The sequence below is a fragment of the Dasypus novemcinctus genome, chromosome 14 (assembly GCF_030445035.2).
Source record: "Dasypus novemcinctus isolate mDasNov1 chromosome 14, mDasNov1.1.hap2, whole genome shotgun sequence".
Taxonomy (NCBI): Eukaryota; Metazoa; Chordata; class Mammalia; order Cingulata; family Dasypodidae; genus Dasypus; species Dasypus novemcinctus.
Window position 1 is genome coordinate 91,350,853 of NC_080686.1, and position 26,567 is coordinate 91,377,419.

At 49.2% G+C, this 26,567-nt stretch overlaps 1 long non-coding RNA gene across 10 annotated transcripts in view; it reads left to right on the plus strand.

The window, feature by feature from the left end:
* LOC101412618 (uncharacterized) overlaps positions 1 to 26,567 on the plus strand; it is a 405,636-nt gene that overhangs the window by 152,707 nt on the left and 226,362 nt on the right. For all 10 annotated transcript variants that reach the window (XR_011645691.1, XR_011645694.1, XR_011645696.1 and 7 more), the window contains one exon: positions 5,738 to 5,850. This is a non-coding gene — a long non-coding RNA (uncharacterized lncRNA). The remainder of the gene's footprint in view (positions 1 to 5,737; positions 5,851 to 26,567) is intronic.

Sequence of the window (26,567 nt, forward strand, 5' to 3'; positions counted from 1 at the left end):
AGTGAGGGTACATCCTACTCCAGCATGGCCCCCCTTTAACTTTCATTCTATTTGCAATAACCCTGTTTCCAAATGCGGCCACCTTCACAGGTACTTGGGGTGAGGACTTCAACATGCCTTTCTCGTGCACACAGTTCGACCCATAATTGTCTGTACTGGTGGGAGGACGCAAGTCAAATCCCAGCTTACCCACTTTCCAGCTCGAACTCCAGCTACCTTCTTCAAGCCTCAGTTTCCTCAACTGCAAAATGGGGATAACATTAGAATTTACTGATGGGGTTCGCTAGAAGGATTAAGTAAGTTACAATGCATTCACAGCTCTCGTGACCCCACCTGGCACGGGGCAGGTGCTCAGCGAAGCCAGTCTTGGCTGCCCTTGCTCGTTCTGCTCGGCCTCCTCCACACGGGCCCCTGCTGGCACCCCGCCTGGTGGTGGGGCTGGGGGCTGCGGCCCCCCCTGAGGGTGCCCAGCCTGGCCTGGGGTAGATGGGTAGTAATAGCCATCCGTTTCTCCTCTCCTGTTGTGTGTGTGTGTGTGCAGTGGTTCAAAATAAATTTCAGTTTTATCCTTTGCAGTTTTCTATGCAATAAATCATAACATTTGTAAATAAGGTGACATGGGTTTTGTGAGAAAGGCCTTTGTTTGTAGCCCACGTGGATTGTTGCTGCTCAGCTCTTTCATGCACATTTATCCCATTCCTGCTCTTTAGTTCTGGGTTGTCTTTTATTTTGATCTGACTTCAAACTGGCAAAAAAAAAAAAAAAAGGCAAGGATGATACAAAGGACTCCTGGGTGCCCGATTCACCAGTTGTTGCCGCCTTATCCCATTTGCACGCTGTTTGTGTGCTCATGCTCCATTCCACACACTCCCCCTCCCTTTCACACACACACAGGCACTCACACTCACATTCACACACCATTACACACTCATGCTCCCATTTACTCCCATATACACGTACTTGGCCACTCACATTCTCTCATAACACTCTCACACTCACTCTGTCACATACATGCCTCCACACACTTTTTCTCACAAACTCTCACACAATCATGCAGATTCTCTTGCACATACACTTTCTCACACATACACACACACATTTTTCTTCTGAACCATTTGAGAGTTGCAGGCAGCATGACACTTTAACTCTTACTGCTCAGTGTGTTCCCTAAGAACAAGGGCATTTTCTCCCACAATCATTGAGAAAATGCTCAAACTCAGGAAATTTGGCCCTGCTGTAATTTGACTGTCTAATCCACAGGCTACACACTTTCACCAGTTGTCCCAATAATATTCTTTTGACTGCTTTTCCCGGTTCTGAATTATCTCTGCATTTTGTGGTCATCTCTTTAGCCTCTTTTAATCTGGGGCATTTCCTTAGCTTCTCTTGACCTTGACAGTTTTGATGGGCACAGGCCTTCACTTTGGGCTCGAGCCTTTGTTTCTTGGAATTGCATCCTGTACCCCTTGCTTTACTACATCCCCTGGCATCCTCAGTGGTCTCACTGCCCTCACGTGTGCATTTTGTAGTTAAGGAAACTGAGGCACGGAGAAGTCAAGGACTTGTCCCAGGAAGTGGCACAGTTGGGATTAGAATCCACGACTCCCTGCCTCGCAGCCTCATCTGCCTCCACTAGTACTAACCCCCTGCAAGCAGAGCCTCAGAAGAACAGTGGTTTTCAAGTCTTTGAGACTTGGTGCTAAGGGTTCCATTCCACTGCAGTGCGATCCCACCTGATCTGCAGAGGTAGCTGCAGATACTCTCCCTAACATATAGCGAGGATGCTAGAGGCTAAGCAGACTGGCTCAGGGGACTCAGCTCCTCACTGCTAGGGACCAGCTCTGACCCAGCAGCCTCTTCCGGTCCCTGGACTTCATGGCATGTGGGGCAAGCATAGGAGGCAGTGATGGCTGGGAGAGGTCCAGAGTGTCCATGCTCCTTCCTCACTTTCCAGGGCCTTCCTGGGGAGGGGGGAGGAGAGCAAGCCCATCTCGAGGCTGGGATCTGGGGCAGGTGATCCTGCACCTGCCATCTATAGCTCCTGTGGGTGCCATAGACCCTTCCCTACGGTTTGTTTTCAGCGAAACAGGGTGCTCTGGAGATTTCCAGCTCAGGGATTCCCATGTGACTGCTCATTTCACAGCTGGCTCTCTCTCTCCTGTGGGGAGGTCCCAGCCCTTGCTTGGGGATCTTGCCACCACCTGCACACCCCTCGGCCCCACAGCCCGTGCACTGCCCAATGGGTATCCAAGGCTGGCAGCCGGGATGAGGGGGGTGTCCTCCTCGCAGAGGAGCTTGCTGTGCGTTACACTCGGTGCCTCTGGGACTTTGAGATGGGAGACCTGGCTCACGAGGTGGGGACTGCCGCTCCAGCCTCTGTGCGCCTCGCTGTGTCGGCAATGGGAAGACACTGCCAGCCTGCTCCCGCGCAGAGCAGAGGCCGCGATGAGACTCGTCTTCCACTTGGCATTCAGCTGGCACGGAGTGAGGGAGATCTTGGAGCCGAGTGGCAGCAGGTCTCGGGTCTGGGCCCCCCTCCTCTCTCACTTTGGGGTGCCTTGGAGGGCCTGGGCACTTGCCCTCCTGGGACGCCCACACCGGGGTTGTGCCACAGCACAAGAACCCTCTGGTTGACAGCGCCAGGATCAGGTGCAGGGACGCGCCTTCAGCCGCGGAGCGGGTCAGTGTCCCCTTGCCAGGGACTCTCCTGGTTTCCTAGGACTGCTGGAAAGTGCCATACGCTGGCTTAAACCAACAGAAGCGTGTTGTCTTATAGTCCTGGAGACCAGGTGCCCAAACCCAGAGGCTGGCAGGAGTGTCCCCCCAGGGCTTTGCCAGCTCCCAGCGTTTGTCTGCACTCCTTGGCTGGTGGCGGCGTTGCTCTGCCTTCATGTGGCCCTCTCCCCTCTCCTCTGTTCCTGTGTCTGAGTCCAAATTTCCCTCTTCTTCTAAGGACCCCGCCATATTGGATTTAGGGCCCACCCTAGTCCAGTATGACCATAGCTGTACTAATTCCATTTCAAATAATGTCTCGTTCTGAGGTTCTAGGGTGACAGCCACTGGGAGTGGGTCTTAGCCAGGACAGGGACGGCTTGCCAGGTGGCTGCTTGGAGAACCTGCAGCAGGGCCTGGGAATGGCGGCCCCCACCCTTCGGGCCCAGCGCTGAGCACACGCTGCGTGCTTGATGACCCTCGTTTGGTGGGTGGCTGGATTCCCAGGAGGTGCACAGTACCGTGGCCAAGTGAGTCCTGGGCTGGGCCGTCTCCTTTCCCTCTGACGTGTCTCTGTGGCTGGGAAGTGACCGTCCTGCCCGCTGGGCTGGGTGTGTTGGGGGAGAGCAGTGACCCTTCCACTTGGCAGCAGGCTTGCCCTCTGACCCACCCACTCTCACATCCATCATGCTGGCCTCACCAGCAGGGCCAATTCCTGGGAGAAACTTAGAAATTTTAGTTCCTTAATTTCCACGGAACATTGCTCTGTGTGTGTGGTTAAAACCATTAATTGAAAACATTAATCAGTTTGGCAGCCTTGGAAAGTGGTTTCTTTTCTGCGGGAGCCAACATTCTGTGTTATCACTGCCCCTGTTCCAAGGAGGTGGGTGGTGGTGGGCTTTGCAAGCCACCTGTCAGCCACATGCTGGTTGTTTGGTATTAGGCAACTTCCTTAGCCTCAGCGAACTGAGCTTTATTTTCCATGTCTGTAAAGGGGATGATGGCCCATCATTCTCCTCTTCTGGGATCACTGTAGGTGTTCTAGGAGCCCCAGAAGCAGAGTCTTAGTGCATTCCTGCTCCTAAGTATATGCTCACATTCTCCAGTACCTGATGGTATATACAATGCCTCTTGCACACACTATCTTGTTGAGACCTTATGGCATACCTGGCAAGTGAGTAGTAGTAAAACAACTCTATTTCATGGATGGGTAAACCTAGAAGTCATGGTCATAGCCAGGGCTGGAGTGGAAGGACTTTGACCTCAACCCAGTTTTTGCCTCCAAGCTCATTGGTATCCTTTGTTGTTCAGCCCCATGGAGTGGGCGCCAACGCCGAGTAAGTCATTTTGATGAGATGATAAGAAGATCCACGTATGTTCTCCTCTTGTTGAGGAGTCATGGCCCAAGCATTTGCTCAGGTGGTGTTAATAATAGTGGACATTTCTACTGGACCAGGCCAAGGGCTAAGCTCTGCAAAGATTCTCACTTGACACTTAAAACCAACCATGAAGACAAGATGCTGAGCTCACAGAGTTTCAGTCACTTGCTCAGGCTCCTAAAAAATCTTTTCAAATAGTAACTGGGATACCCGTCCAGGCAGTCTGACAAGAGGCCACTGTCAACCAGGAAGCTGTGCTGCCGCCCTTTTGGGTAACAAAGTGACAATAGGGAAGAAACAGTTGCCCAGCAGAAATACCTGGGAAGTGTAGCAGCCTACTCAGTAGGAGTGAGGGGTGGAGGGTGGAAGGGGGTGATGGAGAGGTGTGCAACCTGCGGCATCTTTCTGAGGAATGCCAGTCAAGGGCATTTCTCTGAGGACAGTGGACCTCGGAACGTTGGGTTAATTAGGCCAGTGCTTACTGGGAGGAGACGGGCTCTCTGGCTTAGAGAACTGTTGTCCGTCTGTGATGCTAGCACTTCTAAGGGAACAATGAGACCGTCAGAGGGCTCAGAGAAGCAAATTATGGCCAAGCTTTTCCTAGAGGAGAGAGCGAGAAGGAGGGAATTGCTCTTGGGGAATATAAGTCACCTTTGCCCTTGGCTGTGGGGCCAGGCTGTTTCACCAGCTGCTCCCAGAGTTGAGGGCAGATTCCCCTTCAGACCCTCCTCAGTGTCCTCTATTCTGAGTCTGTGCTCTCCGCACCTCCTCCTAATCTGGCTGCCAAGATCCTTCTTATGAGGGCCAGGGGCTGGAGAGGGAAAAGGATGCCTTGGAAATGGTACCATGTGGCTTTCTGAAGGGTGGACTGAGTCCTGTGGATGCTATACTAAGCATGTCACTGTTCCTTGAAGGACCGGAGAAGGTCAGGCACAAGGCCCTGCTTCAGGGTAGTCCATGGAGGGTCTCCTCAGACCACTGGCTCCCACCCAGCTGGTCAGACCAGGGGCGGCCCCTTGGCCTCTCCCCTCACTGTCCCACCCCTTTGGGGCCCTCATGTTGCCAATTTGCATATCAGGATAAGAATCTCTGGTAAAGCTAGCATTTTTTGTTCCCGGTGTAATGTGTGATGTCCACGGATCACATGGTGGACCCTGTCAAAAAACCTCAGATAAAACGTCCAACAAAGCTTATCTGATGCAGCTTCCATGGTGCACATCATCCCGACTGTCTTCAGAATGGGCTGGGCATCCAGGGACAGGCCCTTCTCAGAAATGTGGTTATTGGGTATGTTTCTTATTCCCTTCTACCTGGAATTCCTGCAACCGGATGAATGACAAAGCTCAGTGGGGAAGCCTTGAGTCAGGGAGCCCTGACCATCAGCCCTGGCCTGGCCGCCTGCGCAGCCTCGGGTGTATGGGGAGAGCACATCTTAGAGGATCAACTGGCTTAATACATACACAATTCCCAGCCCAGCGTGCGGCATGTGATAGTTGCTTCACAAATACTCTCCTGCTGAGTCTCCTTTAGCACATAGTAAATACGCAATACCTCCTTTTTCAATGAGTGAAACATCTTGCAGCCGACTCTCTTCAGTCGAAGCACTGGTACTAATAATCCTATCTCGGTTTCTTGTCTACTTCTAGCATCCTCATACCTGGGATTTAAGCTCATTGGATCTGAGCAACGGCTGTATCCATTCAGCACTCCAGAGGGTCTTGAGAACCGCCCTTCCCTGGACTGAATTTGGAGACTCAAGGTAAGGGAGCTTCTCCTCCTGAGCCTTGGGGGACCAAATCCAGCTTTTGCAGTAGCTTTTGGTCTCTTGCTAGACAACTCAGCTCGTGGTTCTTGGATCCTGGGCGTGGCTTACCCGTGCTGCTCCGAAAGGCTCGGGAAGCTGCCTTTCCCTGGCCTCACCCCAACTCACGGGACACGCAGCCGTGCCCGGCTGAGGAGGAAGCCTGCCACCTCTTAGGTGAAGCCCCACCTCTTTTTCCTGGCAGAAGGCGGATGGAGTTCCGTCTGTCTTCTCAAGACTCGTGAAGACTGCATGAGGAGGGGGAGACGGAGTGGGAGTTCTGTGATCAGAACGTGACCTCTTGCCCCCGCCCCGCCCACGCTGGGCTACCTCCTGGATCCTGTTCCAGCCACGCGGGTGGAGGTGGTGCGTGGGATGAGGGGTAAGAGGTGGAGACCCAGGCCCCAAGGCAGACGGAGGATTTCCCTGTTGTTCTACTTGCCTCCCCTTGGACCAATCTCTCACGTTCTCTAAGCCTCAGTTTCCTCATCTGTAGAGCAGGGGTCCAGGAGGTGCCGATCTCATGAGGACGGGGTGGGCCCCGAACGTGAGGTCGTTAGGGCACGAGCACAGCGTGCTGCCTGGCGCAGGGGGCTACTCCAAACGGAAGAGGGTCGTTTTTGTTGTTTTTCTCTAAGTCGTTAATGACCCCGTTTAGAGCTCCTCCTCTGCCCTGGCTGGTTGCAGGCTTTTGGTCTCCTGTCCTCTCTGCCTTTCACCTCCCGGCAACCCTGCCTGGGAAGGTGCTCCTGGGCAAGGTGCCCACCTGCCTGCGGCGCAGCCCCTTGCCCTCGTGCACGGCCCCCGGGCCCCAGGCAGAGCGACTCGCTCCCTCCGCTGGCCTGCGGCCGCCGTTGAAGGCTTCCTCCAGGAGCCCACGGCTGCTGCACAGGGCTGAGTTTCCTTTGCCCCCTTGGGGCCCCAGCCCGTGGGCTGGCGACCTTGTCTAGAGCCAGGGCTGCCTTGCACATCCCGTCATCTGTCCCGGGACCCCACCCAGGGTTGTGTCACATGGTCGATGTTGAAGGAGCAAGTGAGTGAATTATTGAAAGGAAGGGAGGGAAGAGGGAAATAAAAAAAGAACCCAAAGAGAAAAACTCATAAAGAGGAAAAATTCTTTCAGAGGAAAGAGTAAGGAGAATGGCATTGCTTAGTTTTTAAAAACTAAGATGTCGGAAAGAATAAATAACTTGATCAAAAGGCATCGAGTATGATTCCCACCTTGGATTTGAAAAGCACCTAAGAATGGATAGATGGGTGAGAGGTGTGGACTATTAGGGAGATGAGAACTGAGGGGTGGCAAAGAATTGTGCCTTACGGTTTTCCAGGGGCATTTGCATTCCTAGTGCCGTGTGGTACTTAGGGCACCGCTGGGCCACAGAGAGACGGCGGCCTGAGGCTCCAGCCCTCGGTCAAGGCGGGCAGCCTGACACATGTGGAGCACGCGCCGTGCTCACCGGGCTAAGGGGGACTGAGGAGGGGCCCATGTCCATTTGCAGGGGCTTCTTGGAGAGGGCGCTGCCTCCCATGGCTCCCGGGAGCCGCGTGGGACGAAGGTTCCAGGTCTGCTGGGAGCCGAGCCCAAGAGCAGCATCAGAGCCTTTCTGTCCTATGCACTCAGTTTTCCCATTCATTCCCACTCATTCCCATTTCATTCAGGTCCCCCTTCTGGGTCAGAACTCATCAGCCTTGATAGAGGAGATGGGACTTCCCGTAGATGGTGGGTGCCTTTTTCAGCCCTCAAGAACACACCCAGCTTTTGGGTTTTGTTTCAGGAGCCCAGGCAGGAGTGTGTGTGAAAGTGCGGCCGCTGCTTCTGTTAATCGTCATTGCCTGTCGCCCCTGCACAGGGTGCTGACTCGGTGGGCGGGAGCTGGACTGGGGCGTGGGTGAGGGCAGCCGGGACACCAGCGGCTGTGGAAGAGCATCAGACAGCTGGGAGATTTATGCCAAGACTGCGCCAAGGAGCAGCGTAGCCTGGGTTCTGTGGACGGGCGGGGCCCTGTGCGCGTGCCGAGGGAGGAGCCTGGCTGGGCAGGCGGGCGGCAGGGGCGGGTGCTGGGGTTCGGAGGCGCTGGTCCCGAGCGTGTGCTGGAGCCCACGGGTCTGTGCCAGGCCCCAGGAAAGGCCCAGGCCTTTGTGCTCGACATGCGGTTCCTCTTGTCCTGAGCCACTTGGCTCTGCCTCGCCCCTGCCTCTCGGCCAGCTCACTGGATGTTGGCCAACAGGCTGGCGTCTGCGCCTTTCCCGTCCCCTGCAGTGGAGCCGAGTGACCGGGGCCTCAGCGCCGGCCACACCTGGACGCCTCCCCCAGCTCCGACTCTCATTCCCTGGGTGCTCCTGGCCTCCACGGCTCCTCAGACCTCCCCCCGCTCAGCTGCGCAGTGGGCGAGTACCCACTCAGGGTGGTCATGAGGATTACAGGACCCCGCCCCGTGGAAACAGCCAGTCAGCGCAAGCGAGTTGTTATTTGCGTCTCCTCCCACCTCCATATCCGCCTCACTCCTCGCCATCTTGGGGTCTTTCTCGCTCCCCTGGCCTCTCCGTGGACCTGTAGACAGAGCCCGCTTCTTCCCTTTCGACCATTACCTTGCTCTTCTGGACGAGGCTGACTCCCCTTCTGGCTCTCCTCCCACTGTAGCATCCCTCGGCTGATCCTCCCAAGCTTGGCCTTGCCAGGAGGACTCGAGATAGCTCCTGCCCTCCTGTCTGTGGACAGGAGCCCCCACTGGTCGTTAGCCACGGGCTCGCATGTAAAAGTTGCTTCCTGGATTCAGTGTCCATCATGATGAAAGAACAACTGCCCCCTCAGAACTGTGCACTTGGAGCAAACGTATTTTCAAGCATATTGGCCCATTTTCCTTCACCTCTGTCTCTGTCTTGTGGTTTCGTATTGAGGTTTTTAGTGCATTGCATTTGACCTAGAGTTTATTTTTAGTAGTGAAGTCAGAGTTCAATTAATGTCAAAGCATGAGGGCAAATGCAGAGGACGGATCTGTAAATCTAAGGAAAATGTATCTAAATTTGTTTCTTCTGATAGCACCTGTCACTCCATCCCACTGTTAACACACTGAGCTTCCTTAGCGGTGCCTGCGATGGGCTGCTACAGATGCAGGGAGCAGGGACTGGGAGCAACCCCTGGAAACAAAAGCATTTCTGAGCCTCCTCCAGTTCAACTCTTTCAGCAGCTCGCAACAGATGAATGACCACCACACTTGTCACTATGGATGATTATTTTTGCAATTATTAGAATAAAGGCCAGACCTTGGAATATTCCATTCTCATGATCTCCCCAGCAGATTGCGCTCTTCCTCTGGAAGCAGCACCAGATGTCCTTGAACTTCAGATCCTCTTGCTGGGTTGACCAACAAGGACAGGGTCTGGATCTTGTTCTCCCTCTAGCTCCTGATTTGGACCCATGACAGGTGCATAGGAGCTGCTCGGGGAGTGTTTGCTTGGATTGGCTGAATTTCAGGGCACTGAGTTTAGGCTAGAAAGTCAGAAGCCATACAGAAGGTGCACCTCCTTCGAGGGCTCCCCATTCTCCTTTGGGAAATGGAGTACTCACCACCATCTGCTGAGGACTTTACAGTTTATAAAGTTCCTTTTCTTCCTTTCCCCTTTCCTTAATTCCACAAATATTTACTGAGAAACTGCACCTTGCCACTGTGCAGAGTTCCTGGAACACAGGGTTCTGGATCCACTTGTTACCAGGAAGAATTTATTCCTACAAAGTTACATTCTTCTGCTCGAAGCTCTTTTGTCTCCAGTTTTGTCTCCCTCCTGGAGCCTGTGCCAGTGGGCACTTTTATGAAGAAAACACCCATTACAGGAAGCAGAATCTCCTGAGAAATTTTTTTTTCCCTCCAAAGATAATTAAAAAAAAAGAGCACGCTGGCTTCGAGGACTCATTTGGATATTTTCCTGCTGCTGCAGAGCAGACACCCTGGCACGCTGGCTTCAAGCCTGTGGGAAGTCAGATGGGCAGACCTTAAGCATGTTAGTTTAGGGAAATGTTTCATAAAAATAGAAAGAAGAAAAAAAATGGAAAACCAACCCTAAATGCCATCCTCTCTGAGTTTGCTTCTTTCCTGAAGTACCCAGACAGAGGTTGAGCCCTGCCCCTGCTTGAGTAGGAGGGAATCTTGGAAGTGACTGGTGGGGGGGGGGGGTGCTAGGGAGCTGGGATGGGGGAGTGCGGGATGAGGAGTTGAGTTGGGTATGAGTGGCGCGAGCACTGTACGCGGAGCCCAGGTCTCAGCTTTGCCGCTTGCCAGCCCTGTGACTGGGAGGAGGGCCCTCTGAGCTCAGTTTCCCCCTGGCAGAGTGGGCTGTCCTGAGGACTAAAGGTTATTGTCTGTGATGCCTCCAAGACCTCGAAGATGCTCTGCCAATGGGTGCTGAGGGGAATCGTTCATTGGTCATTTGGGTGCTGATCGGAATCTCTCATTGCCCCTTCACTGTGCATCTTGGACCTGATTGTCCTCAGCTGGAATTGAGGCAGAAGACTGTGGTTGCCTCAGCCCCTGACCCGTTTAAATATTTCACGTTCACACCCATTCATTTCTCAGGCAGATACAGCCATTCAGGGTTCACTGGGAATGGTCTAAAGAGAGTCATCACTGAAGGAAGTGTTCCAGGTGCCACACTATTTTTCCTATACCCCCCGACTCCCACCGCCTGCACACACACATCCCCTGCACACTTGGTTCTAATCAACTGTATTTTTACAGCAGTTTTAGATTTACAGAAATATTGCAAGATAGTTCAGAGAGTTCCCATACCCCCAGTTTCCCCTATTTTCAGCATCTTACGTTAGTATTGTACATTTCTTAGAATGAATGAACTATACCAATACATTATTAATAACTGAAGTTCGTACTTTTCTTCAGATTTCTTTAGTTATTCTCTGATATCCTTTCTGTTCTCAGGTCCCATCCAGGAAGCCACATTACGTGTAGCTCTCATGTCTCCTTAGGTTCCTCCTCTTGCCTGAGACAGTTTCTCAGACTTTCCTTGTTTTTGATGACCTTGGCAATTCTGAGACGTACTGGTTGGGTATTTAGTAGATTGTCTTTCTGTTAAGATTTGTCTGATGTTTTTCTTATGATTAGGCTGGAGTTATGCGTTGTGGAAAGAAAGACCACAAAGGTAAAGTGCCATTTTCATCACATCACATCAAGGGGACATACTGTCAACATGACTTATTGATGTTGATGTTGACCTTGATCACTGGCTGAGGGTTTGTCAGTTTTCTCTACTGCACGGGTTCTTAACCTTTTTTGTTCCATGGACCCCCTTTGCCAGTCAGGTGAAAACCACAGACCCCTTACTAAATCTACACTATACTGTGTATTATTTAATGAATATATCACACCTGCACCAACACGTCCCCGCAAGAATAATGTTTCTTTGAATTTCAATTCAAGCTCACAGACTCCTGGTTAAGAACCCTTCCTCTTTCCATTTTGCACTCTTTGGAAGGAATTCACTTTGGACAGCTGATACTTGATAAGTAGAGAGTTGTGTGCCGCTTTCCTTATGGCAGGGTATCTACATAAACTGTATGGAATTCTTCTGCATGGGGGATTTGTCCTTTTGCCCCCAATTATTTTTATCTGTATGGACTCAGGGCTATGGGTATTTGTTTTATACTCTGGGTTATCATCCAGTGTGGCTTGATTTATTTTGTTATTCATCTTGGGAGCTCCTTCGGTTGACCCTTGTGTCCCGTGGACATCCCTTCATTGCAGGGCTGTTTTTGTTTGTTTGTTTATGTACTTCCTTCCTTTCTGGCACTACAAGAATGCTCCAGGCTCATCTGGGATGTTTCCTGTCCCAGTCCTAGAATCACCCTTTTCTCTAAGAAGCCCTGGCTCTTCTCCGAGAAGAGTATTAGAAACCAGTATCTGGGTGCCAGGTGTGCTCATTGCTACTGAGTGCCTTGTTTCTAGGCCCTCTCAGCTGACAGAGCAAGAAATATTGGGTATACTAACCTGCATGTCAGCACCTAAGGACGAGCACTTCCATATGTCTCCATTTGCCAAGCATGAGTTCACACTGCTGTCTCCAACTCTAATCCTGTACCATATTCCGCATACTTTGAATGGAGTCCTAGTTGTTTTTCACCCACTTTGGCTGACCTGGAGGCGAGAGCCGGGGAAAGTAAATGAATGGACAGGTCAGAAAGTCCACGTGTGCAGAGCGGCAGCCTGGGCCAAGAACATTGGACTTTTCCCCGTGAGTACTGAGGCCTCCCTGAACAGTAGTTAGATGAGTCTGAACGCATTTAAGCAGACGCTCAGAAATGTGGCCTGCCTGGAGTGCTTGCCAGGCAGATGCTGGGTGCTCCCCCCACCAGACTGTTCACCTGCAGCTTGGGACCTCGTGAGTCTCCCCATTAGGTGTGGCTCTCTGCTCATTCTCCAGCTCAGTTGTGCCCCTTCCTGGCGGCCTTCCGTGGCCCCTCCAGTCCCCTCTGCTGCTCCCAGGCCCCCTGGTTTACCCCAGCCTTTTTTTTTTTTTTCCGTCTGTGTACTTGTTTGTCACTCTCAATTAGACTCTAAACCCCTGAGGGGAAGCTGTTACCTCATTCCGTTTCTCTCCTACAAATATTTACCTAGCCTTTTCGGTGTACCAGGAACTTTTGTCAGGAAATCGACACCCGCAGCCTCCGCCTTCTTGAAACCCGGTGCACGAACTCTGCGTGCGAATGAAGGGTGCTATTTACCACGTGCGTCTTCTACCTGGTTTCCTTTTTGGCCAGGGGTCTGAAGCTCAATTGCCTGTAGAGGCCAGACAGGAGGGGTTGGTGGGCAATGGGGGCTGATGGGTCAGGCAGCTCCGGTGCTTGCCTGGGGTCGTGTCTCACCAGTGATCTGCCTGTTTTGCCCCTTGCCCCGTGCGTGCCTCATCTAAAGGGGGCCTTGGCCAGCCCAGGGAACTGCAGCTCCAGCATGGCCAGATCCGACTGCCCAAAGGGAGACTGGAGTGGAGGAAGGTGGCGGGCCCTGTCTCGTCCAATGAATTTCCTCTTCCTGACAGTGTCGCCAAGGCAGCTTTCTTCACCTAGAAAGCAGTGCCTGGGTCCACCAGCAACAGCTGCTTCCGGTTTGCAGGGCTGGGGTTTTTCTCCCCCTGCCAGAGCCAGCTTCACTCTGCCCTTCTCCGAGCTGACCGTCCCTGCCAGGGCTCTGTGGGGTCTTCCAGTTTCTTTCTCAATTCGGACGATCCCTCTGCTCCTGCCCTAAGGAGCGCCCTTGCTCTGTGCAGCGTCTAGTTCTCATACCTCGGTGGCCCTCTTTTTTTTTTTTCCTTATTTTTTTTTAAATGTTACATTAAAAAAATTTGAGGTCCCCATATATCCACCCCCTCACCCCACTCATCCTATGTCAACAAACTCTTTCATCATCGTGGCACATTCATTGCATTTGGTGAATACATTTTGGAGCACTGCTGTACCACATGGATAATGGTTTACATTGTAGTCTACACTCTCCCCCAGTCCACCCAGTGGGCCATGGCAGAACATACAATGCCCAGCATCTGTCCCTGCAGGACCACCCAGGACAACTCCAAGTCCTGAAAATGCCCCCACATCATATCTCTTCTTCCCTCTCCCTGTCCTCAGCAGCTACCATGGCCACTTTCTCCACATCAATGCTACAATTTCTTCCATTACTAATCACAATAGTTCCATAGTAGAATACCAGTAAGTCCACTCTAATCCATACTCTATTCCTCCAGCCTGTGGACGCTGGGATGGTGATGTCCACTCCCCCTCTATATCAAGAGGGAGCTTAGATCCCACATGGATGATGGATGCAATTCTCCTGCTTGCAGTTGTAGATACTCTTGGCTCCCTGGTGTGGTGGTTGATCTTTAACCTTTTTCTATCTCAGTACCGGGTGAGGAACTCTTTATAGGAACTGCCTGGAATGTGTCCTCCCTGGTTGAGCCCTGAGGCGTGTCTAGGGCCTTGGCTTCCACCCTCATGTCCTTCACTGAACTGAGCTCGCCGCCCCCCTTCCCCCGTGGGGTACCACCGCCCCCCTCCCTCCTGCAGCCCCAGCCCGGAAGCCCTCTGCCTCTGCCCACAGATGGCTCTCCCGCCCCCTCGTGCAGACCTTGCACACAACCATGGGCCACAGAGGGCGGGGATGGGGGGCTTGCCGGGGGGGGGGGTCCCTGTTTCCCCAGCCTGCCGCGTGGAGGCAACGCTCTGGGTTTTCCACGCTGTCAAGCGGACCCCAGGGCGGGCAGGCTCTGCTCTGCCCCTGCTGGGGCGCGTGCCTCTGCCGGGTGGAAGCAGCCTCGTCAAAACAAATCCGGGCAGTGCTCACAGGGGAAGTGGGGAGGGGGGCACGGGCACCTTGGGGGTTTTCCTCTGCCCCCCAGCCCTGCTCTCTGAGGGCCACCAGAAGGCTGAGCTTGATGTGCTGCATGGGGCCCTCTGGGCACACACAGGTCCCTGCCAGATCCCAACATTGCTACCAGCTCATTCTGAGCCACTAACGGAGCGTGAAGGGTTTGTCTGCAGAGCCAAACCGGTTCTTGCTCTGTGATTTCCCCCTCTCCCCCACCACAAAATTCTCGTGTGAACTCACCTTTCTGAGCCAGCGACTCCCACAGTCCTTTGGCCACTCCAGTGCTCAAGCTTTGTTTCTTGGGAACAGTTTGGTTTATTATAAATCACTGGTTCCCCAGGAATTCCTTTTGATCGCTGGTCGTTGTTATGCTCCACTGTATGCGAATCTGGCCTTTGCCCACACCGCCTTCTTTCTTTACATAGCTTGACACTTCCCCTTCTCCTCCCTCTAATCCAACGTGCCGCAAAGTGGGGTGTGCAGACTTGTGAGGGTGTAAGAAGAAAATGTTACAACTTCTTATTGCTTACTTCACTTTTACAAAATGCCTTAGTTCTTGTATGCTTCGTAATATTAGCAGCTGTCCTTGTGTGTGATTTATCAACAGATGTTTGTAAGCCATGGGGGGCTGTGCCACAGTCACCAGGCCATGGTCTGATTTGTGGAAAGGCCCCATCTATTGGAGTCTGTTCTACAGTAAGAGTCCTGGGCTTCAGGAAATTAGCATGCAGACGTTCAGCCTGGTATGGGGATAGATGGTGGACTTCGGGCCCATGTAAACCTGGCTTTTCTCCTGACTTTACCACCTACCAGCCTGGTATGGGGGGTAGATGGTGGACTTCGGGTCCAGGTAAACCTGGCTTTTATCCTGATTTTACCACTTACCAGCTGGATGCCTTAGGTAAGTTAATTGGCCTCTCTGAGCCTCACTTTGCTGATCTGTGATGTAGGGGTGGAGTTGTGTGGAAGGGGAATCGAGGTGGCTAAGGAGATGCTCAGTGGCCGAGCTGCCTCCCCTCCCTGGCCCTGGCCTTGTCCTGCAAGGTGGAGAGGTTTGATGGGGTCAATCCTGGGTCCTTGGAGTCACCCCTGACACGGTTATCCCTGAGGCTTTCCTGGGATGTCTGTCTTTCTCAGGCCTCTGTCCTGACCTCTGTGCATCTGTCTGCAGTGGCATGTAACGTCATCGTTTGGGTTTTAAATGCTTGTAATATAATTTCATTTCTTATCTGTAGGTTTTCTCACCCCAGACTAGGTTGTCAAGCAGATCTGTGGAACCCAGGCAGCTTGTATACAGTAGGTGATCAATAACCACAAGTGTATTGGACTGATGGGGTGGGCGGGAAGGTGGCCAGCGTGTGTTTGCCCTTTTCTACCTTTATTGACTTCAGAGGGGGCGGGAATGGAAGGAGCCTGTTCTCTTTGCCCCCCTCGCTGTCCCCATTGCCCCTGCTGCCTGCTCCGCTGACCGCCCAGGGCACAGGTGGCCCTAAGCAAAATCTTCGTAAGTGGGAGAGATGGGCCCTGGCGGGTGGTCATTAGGAATGTGGGCCTTGACGTCCCATAAACCCGGCGGTGGCCTTGCCTCTGTCCCTTCGTGGCAGCAAGATGGTGAGCAAAGTCCACATGTGTTGCTTTTGCAAATGCTAGTAATGGTCCTGACCTCATCAGGTGGCTGTGGGAATCATGAGCGATGACGGGGTTCTTTCATCTTCTGCAAATAAATGAGATAACGTACCTATCCCCTTAGCACAGGGGCAGTCACTGAGAGGGAGGGCCTAGGCCGGGAACTGGGCTTCCAGATACCTGATTCTCGCTCTCCACAGCTGTGGCCAAGCTAGGTGGGGGCCAGGCTTTCTGAATTTATACTTTTTGCTGCCTGTCACGATAATGCCTTTCTGAAACTCGTGAAATTTAAGGAAAATAGCACAAAAGTGGTTGTAAAACACAATGGAACACGTTGGAAACCTGACTGTGACATTTGCATCGTTTCAGACTTTTAAGGCTGGAGCAGTGTGGCTGGGTGGGGCTTGGTGCAGGTTCAAGCTCATGGCTCGTTCCCAAATAAGAGACCTATCCGCCAGGCAGAGCTGTTGCTCTTCAGGCTCCTCTCATCAGATAATTTGGAGCCATGGTGCCTCTTCCCTCGTCTCTTTTGTCCACGTGTCTGCTGGTGACTCCAGCTTGTCCTGGAGCGCAGCGACGTCGAACCTCGAGAATCCCCAGCCGGCCAGGTGCACCCAGTGCTTCCGGCCCACCCTCTCCCGATGTATCCACCGCACTGGCCCAGGGGCTTGTTTCCTTCGCCCCAGCTTCCCGCATCCCAGCAGGTAGTAGTGATGAGCACTGGCAAGGGAAGGCGGTGCTCTCTTACGCTTCTGGGTGTGTGGGAAGGACGGACCGCCTCTTTGGAGGGAGGGACTGCTCAGGGCTTAGCATGTGTGCACTTTGTCCCAGTAGTCCCACTTCTGAGAGTCTGTCCTCTAGAAACAGTAGGCCTGCTTTAAAATATATTCATTTCATGGCGTCTCTAGAGTAGAAGATACTCAAGCACAGCCTACTGGTCAACGGTGGAATGCTCAGCAGTTAATAAAAAACATGTTTTGTCTTCCTTAGTGCATCATATCAAGAGGCACATGGTGTTCATTTGTTCCATTACTGATCCTGTTTTCTTTGATCATATAATTAAGGTGGGATCTGCCAGGTTTCTCCACTGTAAAGTTACTCTTTCCCATTGAAATTTATGACTGTTCTGTGGAGAGATTCTTTGAGGTTATATAAATATCCTGTTTCTCTTCATACTTTCACCTACTAATTTTAGTATCCATTGATAATTCTTGCCTGAAACAGTTATTACTGTGGCATTTGCCAAACCGTGATTTTCCATTTCCATCGTTACTTCTACATTTATCAGCGGGAATTCCCTGTTTCTTTTTTTAAAAATTCATTCATTTATTTATATCAGTATAGATGATTGGATTCTTATTTTATTATATTGGTTATAATCCATGGCTATATATATATATAAATATATGTATTTTTTTAATCAAAATTCCCTAGATTAGGCTATTGGGATCCCCTTCCAGTTGAGTCCAGTATCCTTTTGACATTTCCCCATCATGTTTTGAGTATCGCCTTATTTTTTGGCACCATAAGATGTGCCAGGCTCATCTTGTACTTTCCCTTCCCTGCTCCTGGAATCAGTCACTGTTCTGTGGTATTCTTCCCAGAAGTACATAACCTGATCTTAATGATGAAGAGATTAGACAAACCCCAATTGAGGGCCATTCTACAAAATAATTGGTCAACACTCATCAAAAATGGCAGGATGATGGAAGACAAAGAAAGACTGAGGATCATGCTGGATTAAAGGAGACCAAAGCACACTGCGATTCAGTGGAACAACTGATCTGGACTGGATTCTGGATTGGAAAGGGATATTAGTGGTGAAACTGATGAGATTTGAATAAAATCTCTCAATTAAATGATAGTTTTGTGTTAATGTTAATTTCCTGGTTTTGATCATTGTGCTGTGGTTATATAAGATGTTCATAAATGAGAAATCAGAAGGCTCTATGGGAGTTCTGTATTTTTTCAACTCTTTTTTTTTTTATGAGTCTGAAATTCTTTTTAAATGAAAAGTTAAAGATTATACGCAAGTAACAACATTGATTTATGTATGTCAATCTGGAAAGGTGTCCATAATCAATTAATTTTGAAAGTGACGAGTTGTAGAACTGTTTGTATAGAATTAGTCCACTTTTGTAAAAACAAGACAGAGCAATATGGCACATATACATATTTATCTACACATGGGAGAAATTCTGAGAAGGGTATGCACTTCCTGTTAACAGCCATTTCTGGGAAATGAGATTAGGTGTGGGACAATGGGGGCTTTTGCTTTTGGATTCTTTTCTTTCTTCATTTCCTTTCTTATATTTTCTTTCTTCCTTTTTTAAAACAAAATGCATGGTTTAATTTTACAATGGGAAAATAGTCAGAATGTGGTTTATGTGTATGAGTGTATTTCTCCGTGTGTCTGATTTGTTTTGGTGCCTCTCTACCCCAGCTCGTTTTCTGTCACATTTTCTGGCACGTGCAGCACGGCACAGAAAGTCTTTCCTGATGGACCCTCACCCATTCCTTTTTTTTTTTTTATGTGCCTCACCCATTCTTTATTCCACTAGCCACTTTCCCATCACTGATGTTTTTCCAAATTATAGACGCAAAGGACGCCTGCCATCGGTGCTGCTAGAGGTGACCCTGGCTGACTCATCGTACCTCTCTTTACCCAAGGAAGCTGGCAAGGGTTAACCCTTAAAACTTCAGGGAGAACTTTATTCCTAAGCTTGTAGGGCTTTGGTCTCCCCAGGGAAGTGACACTCATCACATTTGCTCCTTTAAGGAGCAATGATTCATGAAGTGACGCTTGGTATCTCTCAGTATAGTTCATTAGTGAGCTGTCACCATTTCCTCCCAGGAATTTTTAATGATCACGGGTTTTTTAAGTTAACATAACAATTTCATTTAGTGGATTTATTTTTATGTATTAGGGTTGTCTTGAGGGCCTCCTGTTTGCCGTGAGCTGTTACAATGCTGAGTAATGTTACCTCCCCCTAATAGGTAATGTTCTTCCCATTCTTTGATGAGGAAAGCAAGGCGTAGAAGTATGTCCCAGCAGGCTCAGGGGTGTAAACTGGGTTAGCTCCTAAAAGAACTGTCCCCGCTCCAGTTGCCTATTCCTTACTCCTTTGGGGGCTCTTTCTTCGGAATGGCTCTGCCTGCTTCATTCTGTTGGCTGGGCCTCCCAGTCACTTTTTGCAGGTACCAGACCTTAGCTCTTTGTTGCCTTCCGGGCTGTCTGCCTTGTTCCAGGCTCTTGTCTCCTTGAATGCTAGCTCAGTAATGGTCAGAGTGATGCAGAATGTATAAATATCTTTATTGAACGCTGAGTACACTGGGGAACAGACTAAGCATTCCCAGACATTATGGAATTGCTCCTTCCAATCACCTGTTGAGGTTGTAGGGGCTCACTGAAATGGTGGGCCTGAAATTCACAGCCAGGTCTGTCTAAGAACTGGTACTAGGTCTATCTAATGCCTAAGACCATATTCTTTTCATTTCAGTATTCATTTCGATATTTAAGCCCTTGCATTAGATTTTTTTAAAAGTTTTATTTTATTTACCCCACCCCCCACCCCGCGGTTGTTTGCATTTGCCATCTGCCTTCTGTTTCTGTTCATTGTGTGGTCTCTGTGTCTGCTCATCCTCTTTTTAGGAGGCACCGGGAACTGAACCCCAGGGCCTTCAATGTGGGAGGAAGGTGCCCTATCACTTGAGTCACCTCTGCTCTCTTCTTGTTGAATCTTTCATTGTGTTTCTTTGTTGTGTCTCCTTGTTGCATCATCTCATTGTATCTTGCTGTATCAGCTTACTTCACTGTCATGCCAGGTTGCTGTTTTGCTTGTCTCCTTTAGGAGGCCCTGGAAACCGAACCCGGGACCTCCCATGTGGTAGGCGAGCAGCCAACTGCTTGAACCACATCCACCTCCCTGCATTAGATTTTTAAAAAATAATTACTTATTTATTTCTCCCCCCTCCCTCCATTGTCTGCTCTCTGTGTCCATTCACTGTGTGTTTTTCTATGTCTGCTTGTATTCTCATTAGGCAGCTCTGGGAACCAATCCTGGGACCTTCCGGAGTGGGAGAGAGGTGATCATTCTCTTGTGCCACCTCAGCTCCCTGGTCTGCTGCATCTTTTTTTTTTTTTTAAGATTTATTTATTTATTTATTTATTTATTTATTTATTTATTTATTTATTTATTTCTCTCCCCCCCATCCCCCAGTTGTCTGTTCTCTGTGGCTATTTGCTGCGTGTTTTTCTTTGTCCACTTCTGTTGTTGTCAGTGGCACGGGAATCTGTGTTTCTTTTTGTTTCGTCATCTTGTTGTGTCAGCTCTCTGTATGTGCATCACCATTCCTGGTCAGGCTGCACTTTCTTTTGCGCTGGGCGGCTCTCCTTATGGGGCATACTCCTTGCGCATGGGGCTCCCCTACGCGGGGGACACCCCTGCGTGGCATGGCACTCCTTGCGCACATCAGCACTGCACATGGGCCAGCTCCACACGGGTCAAGGAGGCCCGGGGTTTGAACCGCAGACCTCCCATGTGGTAGACAGACACCCTAACCACTGGGCCAAGTCTGCCGCCTGCTGCATCTTTTATTGTCTCTTCTCTGTGTCTCTTTTTGTTGCATCGTCTTGCTGTGCCAAATGTCCATGTGAGTCAGCACTCCTGCACAGGGCAGCACTCCTGTATGAGGCAGCACTCTGCATGGGCCAGCTCACCACACGGGCCAGCTTGCCTTCACCAGGAGGCCCTGGATATCAAACCCTGAACCTCCTATATGGTAGATGGGAACCCAATTGCTTGAACCACATTCGCTTCCCTGCACTAGATTTTTACAAGCTATTTCTCCCAAAAGAATTATGCCACATATTGAGTGCTATAAATATATGGATAAACTAACAATATATAGCATCATTTTATCCATTATGCAATCAAACTAATATGACATATCTAAATACACGGGTCAAAAGCATATAAAATACTTGATATCTGTTTAATTCATTAGCAGAAATACTTCTTTGGACATGGAGGGCAGGAAGGGAAGAGGAAAAAAATCCATCTTTCAGCAAAAACAATAGTTAATTACTTTCTAAAATGACAAGAATTGTAGAAATTTTGCGATTAAAATTTTTTGCTACAATTTAAAAAATCATCACTTAACAAAGTGTCTCTGTCCTGAAATATTTGCTACATTAAAGGGCCTAGTCTTTGTGTCCTACATAAGACACACTTACCATTACAGTGGAAATATTTCATAGTCCTATTTCATTTTTCCTTGCAGACTCTCAGTGTTAAGGTGCACCCCAAAGTGCAAACATTAATTGAACTGTAAGGCTTTTTTGGTCTAAAGACTAAAATTAAAGACCTAAAATTACTATTAAATGAGCCCTTTCATCCAGAGATTTGTGATTTCTCAACATAGATTTTTAATTTTGAGAAGAGCACAACATAAGATTTTAAGAATTTCCTAACAATAAAAGCAATGGCCGTGCAAATCCCAATGTGTCTTCATGGAATGTGACAATGTAACATACAATACACAGGCAAATAACCATTTAGACCCCATTTTTAGAGTTTGAAATGACCGAAGGAGTAAATCACATCATATCAAAGATGGGATGATAATTCTGTGTGAACTGAAAATGCAAATACCGTGCTGATATCTTGGCTCCCAATTTTTCTAAATTTCACATCTATATGATTTTGACAGGACAGAGTTGAGTAAGAATTGTTACTCAGTATTGGCATGATTTCAGGAAAGTCAACTGATAAAAAAGGTAAGCCTGCTTCAAAGGCTGAATAGCAAGAATCTTATGCTAAGTGTTAGAAAAGATTGACAGGAATTCCTAAACAGAAATTGAGTATTCCCCATAAAACTGCTTCTCTGTGCTCCTGAGGAATCTTCATCTGGCTGCTTGTTCACCAAGTCTACATGTGACTACTCTGCCCCTCACCTTTCCACTTCCAAGGCAGTAGCTTGAGGCAGCCCAGTTTGACTGAACTGCACAGTTATTTCAGTGACCACTGGTGTCCAATTTTTGAATACTTCACTTCTCCAAGTACTGATTGTGCCCCCTCTTCAAAGCTCCATGGCCTTTTTTATCTTACAAACTATGAAGTGTCTTCATATTTTATCTCACTTTCAGTTAATCCTAGGGCAACAGTCATTGGACCTCTACCAAGACCTGTGGCACAGAGGACAGCAGTGCAGCAGCCAGCTTTGTCATCCAATTTAATTTGTACAAGATCTAACCTGGCATCAAGACCTGGGATTTTGGTGGTAAATCATCATCAAGAGATGTACTACGGGGGCATTTTCGGGACTTGGAATTGTACTGAATGGCATTGCAAAGCCAGATACAGACACCATTATATATCCTGCCATAACCTACAGATGGAGTGGGAGAGAGTGTAAACTATAATCCATGCTGTGTGGCAATGCTCCAAAATGTGTTCATCAAGTGCAAGCGAATGTACCACACTAATGAAAGATGTTGTTAATGTGGGAAAAGTGGGAGGTGTGGGGAGTGGGGCAAATGGGAAACCCCTATATTTTTTTATGTAACATTTTATGTAATCTATGTGTCTTTTAAAAATGTATTAAAAAAAGAAAAGGAAAGCAAAAATGTTTGCCCCCTTACTGCATGTGGGCAGCATCTAAGTGACTTCGTGGGAGTCTAACTCTGCTAACCTGAATTTAAACCCTCTTGTGATAGGCAGAACCATCCCCTGCTCCCCCAGATGGCCTTGTCCTAATCCCCAGAACCTGTTCCTGTATTCCCTTACGTGGCAGAAAGGGGCTTTGTAAATGTGATTCAATTAAAGACCTTGAGATTATTCTGGATTATCTGGTGAATGCAATCCAATCACATGGGTTCTTTGGAGACCCTTTTCTGAATGTGGACAGAGGGATGAGAATGGTCAGAGAGATGCAACACTGCCGCCTTTGAAGATGAGGAAGGGGCCAGGCGCCAGGGGGTGTGGTCCCTCTCGAGAAGCTGTGAAGGCAAGACGCAGATTCTTCAGTAGAGCCTCCAGATAGGAGCACGGCCTGGGCAGCCCCTAGATTTCAGTCCCTGAGACCCAGCTCAGGCTTCCAGCCTCCAGGAGGGTAAGGTAATACATTTGTATTGCTTCAACAACCAAGTTCGTGATCGTTTGTTAGGGCAGCCACAGAAGAGGCATACGTCTCTGTAACTTTTTTAAAGGTCACACCATTTGGACAGTGAGGACTAAGAAATTTCCTGTCCCTGCTTGTGATTTCTACAGACACTGAGCAGGTCACTCAAGCCATGCTAACTTAATTAAAAACATTCAAAGAGGTTATGGAAGAATTAATGTGAATGTGGAAATGAATTGGGAGAACTTGCAGTCAGCTTCAGTGCACTCCCCTGGAAACGCTTTGAGTATGAGGTTGGGGACAGTGGGAGATGAATTGAGAAGTAGCAGTTCTGCCGTTCTGTCTTCCTGAACCAGCAGAAAGGAAGTGTTTGTGGTTTACCGTCCCAGAGATGAGAGCTCCTGACTCTGCCAGCTCAGTTCAGCTCCCCCGTGTACCTACCTGCTGCCACTGGGTCTTGGCAGAGTGTCCCGTTTCTGTCCTCCACTCATCTGCAGATGGTCATGCTGGGCCACCAGGAGTCATCACTGGCCTTCAGAGCTTTCCCATTAGTGTGTGGTCAAGAGCAGGCCTGTACCCTGGGGTCTCCTGTCTTGAGTATATCTCTGTTACAGAGTTATAATTTTGTTTGCATCTCTAGTGTCATTCAACATGTATTTATTTGGCATTTACTGGGTGCTGGGGAATGGACAAGAGAGATGCAGTCTCTGCCCTTTGGGGAATTTGATCGTTGAAGGGGAAGGAGGATGATCAAGAGGTGAGAATGCTCTGCAGTGGGTGCTGTGGTGGGGCAGGTCAGAATGCTGTGCAAAGTCTAACAGAGAGTCTGAACTTGAGCCTGGCAGTCAGGCAGATGTTCCTGAGATGGGGGCAATTCCTGCCACAGCCAGTGTCTCCTCTTACACATATAATGTCCTTGGATTTATTAAAATTACTTACCTATGTGCCTTCAACATTAATTTGTATCCTCATAGCCTAACCTCCAAATGCCTTGGGCTTAGAGATGTGTTTTGTTAATTTTTTTATCCCTAATGCTCATCGTTTATTCATTCATTCATTTGACTCAGTTCAGTTCAAGCAACATGTCCTGAGTATCTGTGCTAAGTGCTGGGGTCACACAAATCCAAAGACCTTTGCTGAGGTGCTCACGATCTTCTGGGAAAGGTAAACAGGAATTCCCATCTAGTTAGACTGCTATAGCTGCTGGGACAGCTGATGGTCCAGGGAAGGGTGGGAACTCAAGAGGTAGTGGGCCCCTGGAAAATGTGTGGGGGCCTGAGATGAGTGTGTCTGGGTTTCTCATTGAGACCTAATATTTCAAGGTGAGGAGGAACTGGCCCTTTTTTTTTGAGGTACCAGGGCCAGGGTTTGAACCCGGGACCTTGTATGTAGGAAGCCTGCGCTTAACCCCTAAGCCACATTGGCTTCCCTGGGTTGGTTATTTCATTTGTGCTTGTTTTTTGTTTTTAGGAAGCACCAGGAACTGAACCCAGGACCTTCCATGTGGGAAGCAGGCCCTCAACCGCTTGAGTCACATCTGCTCCCTAACTGGGCTTCTTAACCTGTGTTGCCCCCCAGGGTTTAGGTCAGTGCCTGGACTAGGGGGCATCACCCTGCGGGCTTGCCCCTGTCCATAATCAGAGGGTTGGCCAAGAGTTTGTAGCTCCCAATTAATGCTCACATTCTAGAGTCCCATGATGGGTGCTGAAACACCTCTCCCTCATCAGAGATGCTTGAGAAGGTAATTATTTTGCAACGTTCTCAGCCTCTCATGGTTGCTAGAAGCTGACTAATTATGAGCAGGGAAGTGAGGGACTCAAAATGGCCCTGTTGCACATCTGGCCTCACTGTCAAATCAAGTGCTCTTTTTGATAAGTTTTTTAGCTTCTGTGAAGCAGCCTGGCCAAGTCAGGGCACGGGCGGTCCTGATGATGAACCAGAGAGCACCGACTGGGGGTGGTGGGGAGCCAGTGGGTGTTGAGTATGGGCTTTTTTAGCCCATTTCAAACTAATGAGGAGGCTTTGAGAATGGTTGGTGAGGTCTGCTACCACATTTGCTTTCTCTGTTTCCATTGAAAATGAAATCCAATTCTGGATGGACAGAACCCAGCCAAGAAAAGGAAACATGGACAGGATGATGACAAATGCAACCCATGTTATTTAGGGGGCTTTGTACTTTTCAGAGAATTTCCCCTGGACCCTTCTTCATCTGAACTCTAAAAGCACATAAGCCCTTAGCAGGCCTGGGTGTTAGGGAAAGACCGCAGACTTTAGAAACTCACCAGAGAACTACTGGAAATCAACACCTTACTAGCAGTGTGACCTTGTCAAGTTAATCTACCACTTTGAGCCTCAGTTTCTTTAGGCAAACACAGTGAAAAAAAAAAAAAAAAGGTGGGGGGCTGTTTAGTTTTCAAGTTATGGCAACTCTTGATGCTGTAACAAATAAACCCCAGTGTTTTAGTAGCTCAGCACAAAGGTGCTTAGTTTGCACCCATTCATATAATGGTGTATTCCAGGTAAGTGAGTGTCTTTTCTCCATGCAGTGATTTGGAGACCCACCCTCTTCCATCTTGTTGTTCCTCCATCCCTAGGACCTTGGAATCTATCCAGCTGGCATTTGGGCAAAGGGAATTTACAGAAGGTATATCACTGTCAAACACCTTGCCCTAGCAGGGCCGTACGATCACTTCACTTACAGTGTAATGGGGAAAACTGGTCCTATGGCCCCACCTACAAGCAAGGGGGCTGGGAAATTTAATCTTTGGGTAACCACTTCCCAGGAAGAACTCTGAGCTATCGAGGGGACTATGCCTTTTTGGTAGGTGTTTCCTGCCATAAATACAATAACTTCCTGTGGCACTACATAGAATTAAGTGAGGTTGGGTTTATGGAAATACCCATGTATGGTGTGTGCCACGAACTCTGCCTTTCTTTATTATTTGAGGCTTTCTCCCCACTCTTTTCTTTTAATCCCCACCCTGCCCACTCATATTTCTCTTCCCTTTTTATTATTATTTTTTTGGAGGTACTGGATTGAACCTGGAACCTCAAACATGGGAAGCAGGTGTTCAACCACTTGAGCTGCATCCGCTCCCCCCACTCTTTTCTAATTTAGCTTCACCTTGCAGGGTTAACTTCTTAAGTCTGTATGTTTTTCTTTGTAAATTTGTGAACTCCGAAACTGGTACCATGTTTTCCGTTTGGGGATGGGCTTAAGATGAGACACATGTCCTTCCAGTGTTTATCACAGGGCTTTGCAGAAAAATTTGGATTAATCGACGAGTTTCTGATGGTTCCCATTGGGCAGTGTGGCTACTTTTCTTCCCTTTTTAGTTCTTTTTACTAAGAATGAAACAATCTGCAAGAGGGGTTTGGTTCAGTGTATGGAAAGGTGGGGTTTTTTTTTGGTAGTGAGTGTGATCAGGCATAGTAACAGCTTCCTGAAAAAGAAAAGGGGGCATATTCTTTGGAAGCTTCCCCAAATAATAAAAGCAGTTCACATTTATGTGCTTGCAGGGTCCTGGAGCCCAGCACTGTGTGTGCGTCAGCCCCTTCAAT